General features: G+C 41.7%; 1 pseudogene; it reads right to left on the reverse strand.

Moving 5' to 3' along the window:
• Positions 1 to 9,308: 9,308 nt before the first annotated feature.
• Positions 9,309 to 10,226, reverse strand: LOC129024304 (homeobox protein NANOG-like; annotated as a pseudogene).
• Positions 10,227 to 10,426: the final 200 nt, after the last annotated feature.

Raw genomic sequence — 10,426 nt, forward strand, 5'->3', positions numbered from 1 at the left:
GTTTAGCCTGTTTACATTTAAGGTTAATATTGTTATGTGTGAAGTTGATCCTGTCATTATGATGCTAGCTGGTTATTTTGGCCATTAGTTGATGCAGTTTCTTCATAGTGTCGATGGTCTTTTCAATTTGGTATGTTTTTGTGGTGGCGGGTACTGGTTTTTCCTTTCCATGTTTAGTGCTACCTTCAGGAGTTCTTGTAAGGCAGGCCTGGTGGTAACAAAATCTCTCAGCATTTGCTTGTCTATAAAGGGTTTTATTTCTCCTTCACTTATGAAGCTTAGTTTGGCTGGATATGAAATTCTGGGTTGAAAATTCTTTTCTTTAAGAATGTTGAATATTAACCCCCACTCTCTTCTGGCTCGTAGGGTTTTTCCAGAGAGATCTGCTGTTAGTCTGATGAACTTCCCTTTGTGGGTAACCAAACTTTCTCTCTGGCTGCCCTTAACATTTTTTCCTTTATTTCAACCTTGGTGAATCTGATGATTATGTGTCTTAGGGTTGCCCTCTCGATGAATATCATTGTGGTGCTCTCTGTATTTCCTGAATTTGAATGTTGGCCTGTCTTGCTAGCATGGGGAAGTTCTTCTGGATAATATCCTGCAGAGTGTTTTCCAACTTGTTTCCATTCTCCCCATCATTTTCATGTACACCCATCAAACATAGGTTTGGTCTTTTCACATAGTCCCATATTTCTTGGAGGCTTTGTTCATGCCTTTTCATTTTTTTCCTCTAATCTTGTCTTCACACTTTATTTCATTAAGCTGATTTCAATCTCTGATATCTTTTTTTCTGCTTTATCGATTTGGCTATTGATACTTGTGTATGCTTCACAAAGTTCTCGTGCTGTGTTTTTCAGGTCCATCTGGTTATTTATGTTCTTTAAATTGGTTATTCTAGTTAGCAATTCATCTAACTTTTTTTCAAGGATCTTAGCTTCCTTGCTTTGGATTAGACCATGCTCCTTTAGCTTTGAAGAGTTTGTTACCCACCTTCTGAGGGTGGGTTGTTACCCACCTTCTGAGGGTGGGTTGTTACCCACCTTCTGAGGCCTACTTCTGTCAATTCATCAAACTCATTCTCCATCCAGTTTTGTTTCCTTGCTGGCAAGGAGTTGTGATCCTTTGGAGGAGAAAAGGCATTTTTGGAATTTTCAGCCTTTTTGCATGGGTTTCTCCCCATCTTCGTGGATTTATCTACTTTTGGTCTTTGATGTTGGTGACTTTTGGATGGGGTTTCTGTGTGGATGCCCTTTTTGTTGATGTTGATGCTATTCCTTTCTGTTTGTTAGTTTTCCTTCTAATAGTCAGGCCCCTCTGCTGCAGGTCTGCTGGAGTTTGCTGGAGGTCCACTCCAGACCCTGTTTGCCTGGGTATCACCAGTGGAGGCTGCAGAACAGCAAAGATTGCTGCCTGTTCCTTCTTCTGGAAGCTTCGCCCCAGAGGGGCACCTGCCAGATACCAGCCAGAGCTCTCCTGTGTGTGGTGTCTGTCAACCCCTCCCAGTCAGGAGGCACAGAGGTCAGGGATCCACTTGAGGAGCCAGTCTGTCCCTTAGCAGAGCTGGAGCACTGTGCTGGGAGATTCGCTGCTCTCTTCAGTGCTGGCATGCAGAAGTGTTTGAGTCTGCTGAAGCTGCGCCCACAGCTGCCCCTTTCCCCAGATGCTCTGTCCTAGGGAGTTGGGAGTTTTATCTATAAGCCCCTGACTGGGGCTGCTGCCTTATTTTTCAGAGATGCCCTGCCCAGAGAAGAGGAATCTAGAGAGGCAGTCTGGCTTCAGAGGGTTTTCTGAGCTGTGGAGGGCTGTGCCCTGTTGGAATTTCTCCGTGGCTTTGTTTACACTGTGAGGGGAAAACCACCTACACAAGCCTCGGTAATGGCAGATGTCCCTCCCCTCACCAAGCTTGAGCCTCCCAGGTTGACTTCAGACTGCTGTGCTAGCAGCAAGAATTTCAAGCCAATGGATCTTAGCTTGCTGGGCTCCATGGGGTTAGGATCCGCTGAGCTAGACCACTTGGCTTCCTGGCCTCAGCCGCCTTTCCAGGGGAGTGAATGGTTCTGTCTCACTGGCATTCCAGACACCACTGGGGTATGAAAAAAAACTCCTGCAGCTAGCTCGATGTCTGCCCAAATGGCCACGCAGTTTTGTACTTGAAAACCAGGGCCCTGGTAGCGTAGGCACCAGAGGGAATCTCCTGGTCTGCTGGTTGCGATGACCATGGGAAAAGTGTAGTATCTGGGCTGGAGTGCACCATTCCTCAAGCTACAGTCTTTCAAGGCTTCCCTTGTCTAGGGAGGGAGTTCACCGATCCCTTGTGCTTCTCAGGTGAGGTGATGCCCCACCCTGCTTCAGCTCACCCTCCATGGGCTGCACCCACTGTCTAACCATTCTCTATGAGAGGAGCTGGGTACCTTAGTTGGAAATGCAGAAGTCATTCACCTTCTGCATTGATCTCACTGGGAGCTGCAGACCGGAGCTGTTCCTATTTGGCCACCTTGCCTGCAACCTACCAAGTTTTAATGTGTATGGCCAAACTGTTGTATTAATTTATATAACAAAAAGTTGTCTTAATTTATATTTCCATGTGGTTAATTCTAACAATCTTCTTTTATGTTATTAGGTGCTGAATTAATAGGTTAAATATTTAAATTTAAAAAAATTTTTTAAAATATAAATGAGTTTCTCCCATGTGTACTGATTACTGGTGTTTGTACTCATTTGAATTGCCTTTCCATGTCCCTTGCCATTTTTTAAATTGAGGAATTGATTTTTTATGATTTAAAAGAATTATTTATATAATTCTTGAAATATATCCTTTGTTATAGATAATTTAAATATACCCTCCATCCCATTTGTCAACTTTGTTTATGGTGTACGTGTATGCACACAGATGCATGAGTTTAAGCATTCAGAATATTTTCTTTTTTGGGGGAGCATATATATGATTTCTTCCTTAATTTGAGTTTAATTTTAGCTTTTGCAACTGCTTCTGCCTCGAAAATAGAAACTAGATTTTTTCTTATCCTCCATGGTGTCTATGGTGGGACTTTGCAAATAACAGGGGCCCAGTAAATGTTTCATTAAAATCAAATCAGTCTTTTGACAGATTTGAAGAATGCAGTGGAATTAGTCAAAGGACATGTTTTTCAGATGACCTTATCCTGAATGTGACTTATTGTATATACTTTCTTTCCATTCCTATTGTATACTTTCTTGCTAACATTTATTTTTGTCATTTTAAAATTTTACCCATCTGCTATGGTTTGTTTGTCCCCAGTAAAGCTCATGCTGAAATTTGATTCCCAGTGTAGTGATGTTGGGAGGTGGGGCCTGGTGAGTGGTATTTGGGTAATTGAAACTGATTCCTCATGGATGGCTTGGTGACATTCTCGTAGCAGTGAGTTCTCACTCTCACAAGATTGGATTAGTTCTTGTAGGAATGGATTAGTTACTGTGAGAGTAGATTGTTATAAAGCCAGGATGTCCCTCGGATTTTCCTGTCTTCACAGGTGCCTGCTTCCCCTTTGACCCTCTTTGCCATGTTGTGATGCAGCAAAAAACCCTCATAAGAAGCCAGGGCTGTGCCCTTGAACTTCTCAGCCTGTAGAACTGTGAGCAAAATAAATCTCTTTTCTTTGTAAATTACCCAGTCTCAGGTATTCTTTTATAGTAACACAAAATTGACTAAGATACTATTCTAGTGGATGTAAAGTGGTATCTCACTGTGGTTTTAATTTATAATACCCTAATAAAAAATAATGTTGGGAAACTTTTCATATGTTTATTGGCCATTTAAATATCTTCTTTGGAGAAATGTCTATATAGATCCTTTACCTAATTATGTTGTTTTTTATTGTTGATGTTAAAATTTTCTTTATATATTTTAGATTTAAGTCCTTTATTAGATGTATGTTTTACAAATGTATTTTTCCATTCTATGGGTTGCCTTTCTACTTTCTTGATAGCATCGTTTGAAGCACAAAGGTTTTAACTTTGATGATGTCCAGTTTGCCTATTTTTTCTTTTGTTCTTTTACCTATAGTGTCATATCTAAGAAATCATTGCTTCATAGAAGGTTACAAAGATTTACTCCTAATATTTTATTCTAAGAGTGTTATAGTTTCAGCTCTTACATTTAGGTCTTTGACCAATTTTGAGTTAATTGTTATATATGGTGTGAAGTAGGGGGTTCAACTTTATTTTTTATGTGTGTTTATCCAATTATCCTAGTACTGTTTTTTAAAGATTATTTTTTCCGCATTGAACTGTCTTGGCATTTTTGTTGAAAATCATTGACTGTAAATATGAAGGTTTATTTCAGAACTAAAAATTTTATATGTCCGTCCTTATGCAGGTAGCACACTGCACTGATTGCAGTAGCTGTGTAGTAAAATTTGACATTGAGGAGTGCTAGTATTCCATTATTGCTCTTCTTTTTAAAAATTGTTTTGACTATTTTGATCTCTTTGAATTTACATATAAATTTTAGGATCAGCTTGTCAATTTCTACAAATAACTTAGCTGGGGTTCTGTTAGGAATTGTGTTGAATTTCTAGCTCAATTTGAATAGTATTGCCATCTTAAGAATATTTAGTCTTCCAATCCATGGACATAGAATGCTGATATGGTTTGGATTTGTGTCCCCGCCCAAATCTCATGTTGAATTGTAATCCCCAGTGTTCGAGGAGGGGCCTGGTGAGAGGTGATTGGATCATAGAAGTGGATTTCTCCCTTGCTTTTCTCATGATAGTGAGTGAGTTCTCATGAGATCTGGTTGTTTAAAAGTATGTAACATCTCCCACTTCACCCTCTTTTCCTCCTGCTCTGGCCATGTAAAACATGCTTCCTTTTTATTTGCCTTCCACCATCATTGTAAATTTCCTGAGGCCTCCCCAGCCATGCTTCCTGTACAGCCTGAAGAACCATGAGCCAATTACACTTCCTTTCTTTGCAAATTACCCAGTCTCAGGTATTTCTTTATAACAATGAGAGAATGGACTAATACAGAAAATTGGTACCTAGGAGTGGGGCATTGCTATAAAGATACCTGAAAATCTGTAAGCAACTTTAGAACTGGGCAATGGGCAGAGGTTGGAACAGTTTGGAGATCTCAATAGAAGACAGCAAGTGAGGGAAAGTTTGGAACTTCCTAGAGACTTGTTGAATGGTTGTGACCAAAATACTGATAGTGATATGGACAATGAAGTCCAGGCTCAGGAGGTTTCAGATGGAGATGAGGAACTTACTGGGGACTAGAGAAAAGGTCATTTTTGCTATGCTTTAGCAAAGAGACTGGAAACATTGTGCCCCTGCTCTAGGGATCTGTGGAACTTTGAACTTGAGAGTGATGATTTAGGGTATCTGATGGAAGAAATTTCTAAGCAGCAAAATGTTCAAGATGTAGCCAGACTGCTTCTAACACCATATGGTCATATGCATGGGCAAAGAAATGATCTGAAACTGGAACTTATATTTGAAAGGGAAGCAGAACATAAAAGTTTAGAAAATTTGCAGCCTGACCATGTGGTAGAAAAAAATTTTGATTTCCTTGGGAGGAATTCAAGCCAGCTGCAGAAATTTGCATAAATGAAGAGGAGCTGAATGTTAATAGCCAAAACAATGGGGAAAATGCCTTGAAGGCATTTCAGAGACAATTGTGGCAGCCCCTCCCATCACAGGCCTGGCCTAGAAGGGAAGAATAGTTTCATGGCCAGGCCCAGAGCCCGCTGCCCTGCTCAGCCTTGGGACACTGCTCCCTGCATCTTAGTCACTCCAACTCCAGTTGTGGCTAAAAGGGGCCCCAGACATGTCTCAGGCCACTGCTCCACAGAGTGCAAGCTGTAAGTCTTGACAGCTTCAACATGGTGTTAGGCCTGCAGGTGCACACAGGGCACTAGTTGAGGCTTGTGAGCCTCCATCTAGATTTTGGAGGATGTATGGAAACACCTGGATGTCCATTCGGAAGTCTGCTGCAGGAGCAGAGACCTCATGGAGAACCTCTACTAGGGCAGAGAGGAGGGGAAATGTGGGGTGGATCCTCCACACAGAGTCTCCACTGGGGCACTGCCTAGTGGAGCTGTGAGAAGACAGCCATCATCCTCTAGACCCCAGAATGGTAGATCCACTGACAGCTTGCACTATGCACTTTGAAAAGCTGCAGGCACTCAATGCCAGTCCATGAAAGCAGCTGAGGGAGCTGTACCCTGCCGAGCCACAGGGGAACAGGTGCTCTGGGCCTTGGGAACCCACCCCTTGCATCAGTGTGGCCTGGATTTAAGACATGGAGTCAAAAGAGGTTATTTTGGAGTTTTAAGATTTAATGACTGCCCTGCTGGGTTATGGACTTGCATGGGGCCTGTAGTCTCTTTGTTTTGCCTGATTTCTCCCTTTTGGAATAATTGTATTTACCCAATGCCTGTACCTGATCGTATCTTGGAAATAACTAACTTGTTTTTGATTTTACAGGCTTTCACATAGGTGAAAGGGATTTGCCTTGTCTCAAATGAGACTTTGCACTATGGACTTTTGAGTTAATCTTGAAATGAGTTAAGACTTGGGAGACTGTTGAGAAGGGATTATTGTATTTTACAATGTGAGAAGTACATGAGATTTGAGAGGGGCCAGGAGCAGAATGATATGGTTTGGATTTATATCCCCACCCAAATCTCATGTCAAATATAATCCCTAATGTTAGAGAAGGGGCCTGGTAGGGGGTGATTGGATCATGGGGGCAAACTTCCCCCTTGCTGTTCTTGTGATAGTGAGCGAGTTTTCACAAGATCTAGTTGTTTAAAAGTGTGTAGCACCTCCCCATTCACCCTTTCTTCATCCTGCCCTGGCCTTGTAAGTTGTGCCTCCTTCCTCTTCACATTTAGCCATGATTGTCAGTTTCCTGAGGCCTCCTCAGCCATGCTTCCTGTACAGCCTGTGGAACCATGAGCCAATTAAAGCTCTTTTTTAAAATAAATTATCCAATCTCAGGTAGTTCTTTATAGCAATGCGATAATGGACTAATACAAATGCCTTTCTATTTATTCAGGTCTTCATCGTTTTCTTTCATTAGCATTGGTAATTTTTAGCCTACAGAACTATACATGTTTTCTTGCATGTATAACTAAATATTTTCTTTGAGTGATTGCACATTATATTGTGTTTTAAATTTTGATTTCCACATGGTCATTATTACTATATAAAAATGCGAATGATTTTTATGTGTTGATGTTGGGTCCTGTGACCTTGATGAGTTTCCATATTAGTTCTAATACGTTTTTTGTATATCTCTTGATATTTCCTACGTAGATCATCATTTCACATGTAAATAGGGACAGTTTTACTTCTTCCTTCACAATCTGTTTTCTTTGTTTCCTCTTTTGCCTTATTGTGATGGCTAGAAATAAGAGTGATAAGGGCCAGGTGTGGTGGCTGATGCCTGTAATCCCAGCACTTTGGGAGGCCAAGGCAGGCAGATCACGAGGTCAGGAGATCGAGACCATCCTGGCCAACATGGTGAAACCTCGTCTCTACTAAAAATACAAAAACTGGCTGGGTGTGGTGGTATGTGCCTGTAATCCTAGCTACTCAGGAGGCTGAGGCAGGAGAATCGCTTGAACCTGGGAAATGGAGGTTGCAGGGAGCTGAGATCATACCACTGCACTCCAGCCTGAGTGACAAAGTAAGACTCTGTCTCAAAAACAACAAAAAGAGTGATAAGAGTAAGCATTCTTTTTTATTTTATATGTATATATTTATTATATTTGTATATATATTTATTATATTATATATACAATATATAATATATATATATATATTGTTTTTTTTTTGAGACAGAGTCTCTCTCTGTTGCCCAGGCTGGGGTGCAGTGGTGCGATCTCAGCTCACTGCAACCTCTGCCTCCCAGGTTCAAGGATTCTCCTGCCTTAGCCTCCCGAGTAGCTGAGACTACAGGCACCCACCACCACCCCTGGGTAATTTTTGTATTTTTAGTAGAGACGGGGTTTCACCATATTGGTCAGGCTGGTCTCGAACTCCTGACCTTGTGCTCTGCCTGCCTCAGCCTCCCAAAGTGCTGGGATAACAGGGAGTGAACATTCTTGATTTGTTCCCAATTTCATGGGAAAGTATTCAGTCTTTAATTATTAAATATCATGTCAACTGTACGTATAATGTAGATGCTCTGTATCAGATTTCCCTGTATTCCTAGTTTTCAGAGAGTTTTTATTATTAGTGGTTATTGAGTTTTGTTTAATGTTATTTCTCTATCAATTAATATGATCATACAATTTTTCTTCTTTAGCCCATTGATATTACATGTGTTGCTTTTTAAATATTTTTAAAGGAAAAATGGTTGTTTTATTCATTTGTACTTAAACCAGCCAAAGTAGTACTGATGTCATTATAACGCAGCAAATGCAAGACCTCTTTCCACAAATATTAGCGTAACCAACAAAATAGGGGGTATAGTAAAACAGAGCCATAAAGGGCTGAGGAAATCAATGAAGTATGTTACAGCTTAACCCTTCACTCTTCACCTGAATCCTTCACCCTGCACCTCCATAGAGTTTTTATTTTATTTTATTTCATTTTATTTATTTATTTTTTTGAGGCGGAGTCTGGCTCTGTCACCCAGACTGGATTGCTGTGGCTCTATCTCGGCTCACTGCGACCTCCACCTCCTGGGGTCAAGTGATTCTCCTGCCTCAGCCTCCCGAGTAGCTGGGATTACAGGCGCCTGAGACCACGCCAGGCTAATTTTTGTATTTTAGTAGAGATGGGGTTTCATCATGTTGGCGAGACTGGTATTGCACTCCTAACCTGAGGTGATCTGCCTGACTTGGCCTCCCAAAGTGCTGGGATTACAGGCATGAGCCACCGCACCTGGCCTCAACAGAGTTTTTTTTTTTTTTTTTAAATAAGTAAAGCCCAATCCCAAACAATAGGAATATACCTTCATCACACCAATTTGTACTTTTGTTTCTTATTCTTGAGGTTAGATTCTAAATCCTAAAGATATCCAAACTAGTATTAGATCTACTTATCTATAGCCAGAGACAACTTCTATCATGTTGTCCTTAGCAGCCAGGGTTATTAAAATGTCTTTTCTCCGGGAAGATCTAATAGGAAAAAAGGAAGAAACCTCTCTGAGTAGGCTCCAAGCATACCCTACCCTCCATCAAATTGACTGGATAGCCATAATGGAAACCAGAACACATGGTTTCCAAACAACAAAAATCCTATGAGGGAGGGGAGGGGAGAGGAAGGATTCAGCCAGTGCCCAGACTGAAATTGAGTAATAGCAACTTCACCCATCTTCACACATCTTAAGGTTGCATGTTTGTGGAGTAATTTAGGAATAAATCTATGGCTTGTGGAGTACTAAAATACCTACTGGTCTGCTGTACTACATTATGGCTTTCCCCAGCAGTTTCCAAGGCAACCTCCAAGTCAGGAGAATTTGGCTGGAACTGAATGCAGGACTGCAGAGATTCCTCTCCACAGTTGTAGAAGGAACTGTTTCAGGCCTGATTGTTCCAGGACTGGGTGCACCAGGTCTGAGTGTTCCAGGAGTGGTTGCTCCAGGACTGGATGTTCTGGGTGTGGTTGCTCCAGGTTGAATTGCTCTAGGTTTGGTTGCTCCACATTGGAAGGTTTCCAGTCATGTTCACCAGGCATCCCTGGTGGTAGGAAGAGTAGAGGCTGGGGTAGGTAGGTGCTGAGGCCTTCCGAGTCACATCATTGCTATTCTTTGGCCAGTTGTTTTTCTGCCACCTCCTAGATTTCATCCTCTGGTTCTGGAACCAGGTCTTCACCTTTGTAGCTGAGGTTCAGGATGTTGGAAAGTTCTTGCATCTGCTGGAGGCTGAAGTATTTCTGTCTCTGCAGTCTATCATTGAGTACACACAGCTGGTTGGAAGAGAACACAGTTCTGGAGTTCTGGTCTTCTGTTTCTTGACTGGGACCTTGTTTTCCTTTTTTGTGGCACTCTTCTCTGCAGAAGTGGGTTGCTTGCTTTTGGGACTGGTGGAAGAATCACGGCTGTCCTGAATAAGCAGATCCGTGGAGGAAGGAAGAGGAGAGACAGTCTCTGTGTGAGGCATCTCAGCAAAAGGCATTTGCAAGGATGGATAGTTTTCTTCAGGCCCACAAATTACAGGTGTAGGTGAAAATTCTTTACAGTCAGATGCTTCAGAGCGAGGCAGGCTTTGTGGACAAGCTGGATCCACACACATGTTATTATTGGGGAAGAGGAGGAAAAAATTTAAGAGCTGGACCGGAAAAAAGGCTAAGGTGGCTTTAAGACTTTTTTTCTGGAAGATCTTAGAGAAATATGACCTCCAGAAGCAAAAGTATCAAGAAGTTGGGATGAAGTGAGTCACCTCCACAATAGCAGGAGGCAACCAGCTCAGTCCAGCAAAACTGCTTTTTAAAT

Source organism: Pongo pygmaeus, chromosome X, assembly GCF_028885625.2.
Source record: "Pongo pygmaeus isolate AG05252 chromosome X, NHGRI_mPonPyg2-v2.0_pri, whole genome shotgun sequence".
NCBI lineage: Eukaryota > Metazoa > Chordata > Mammalia > Primates > Hominidae > Pongo > Pongo pygmaeus.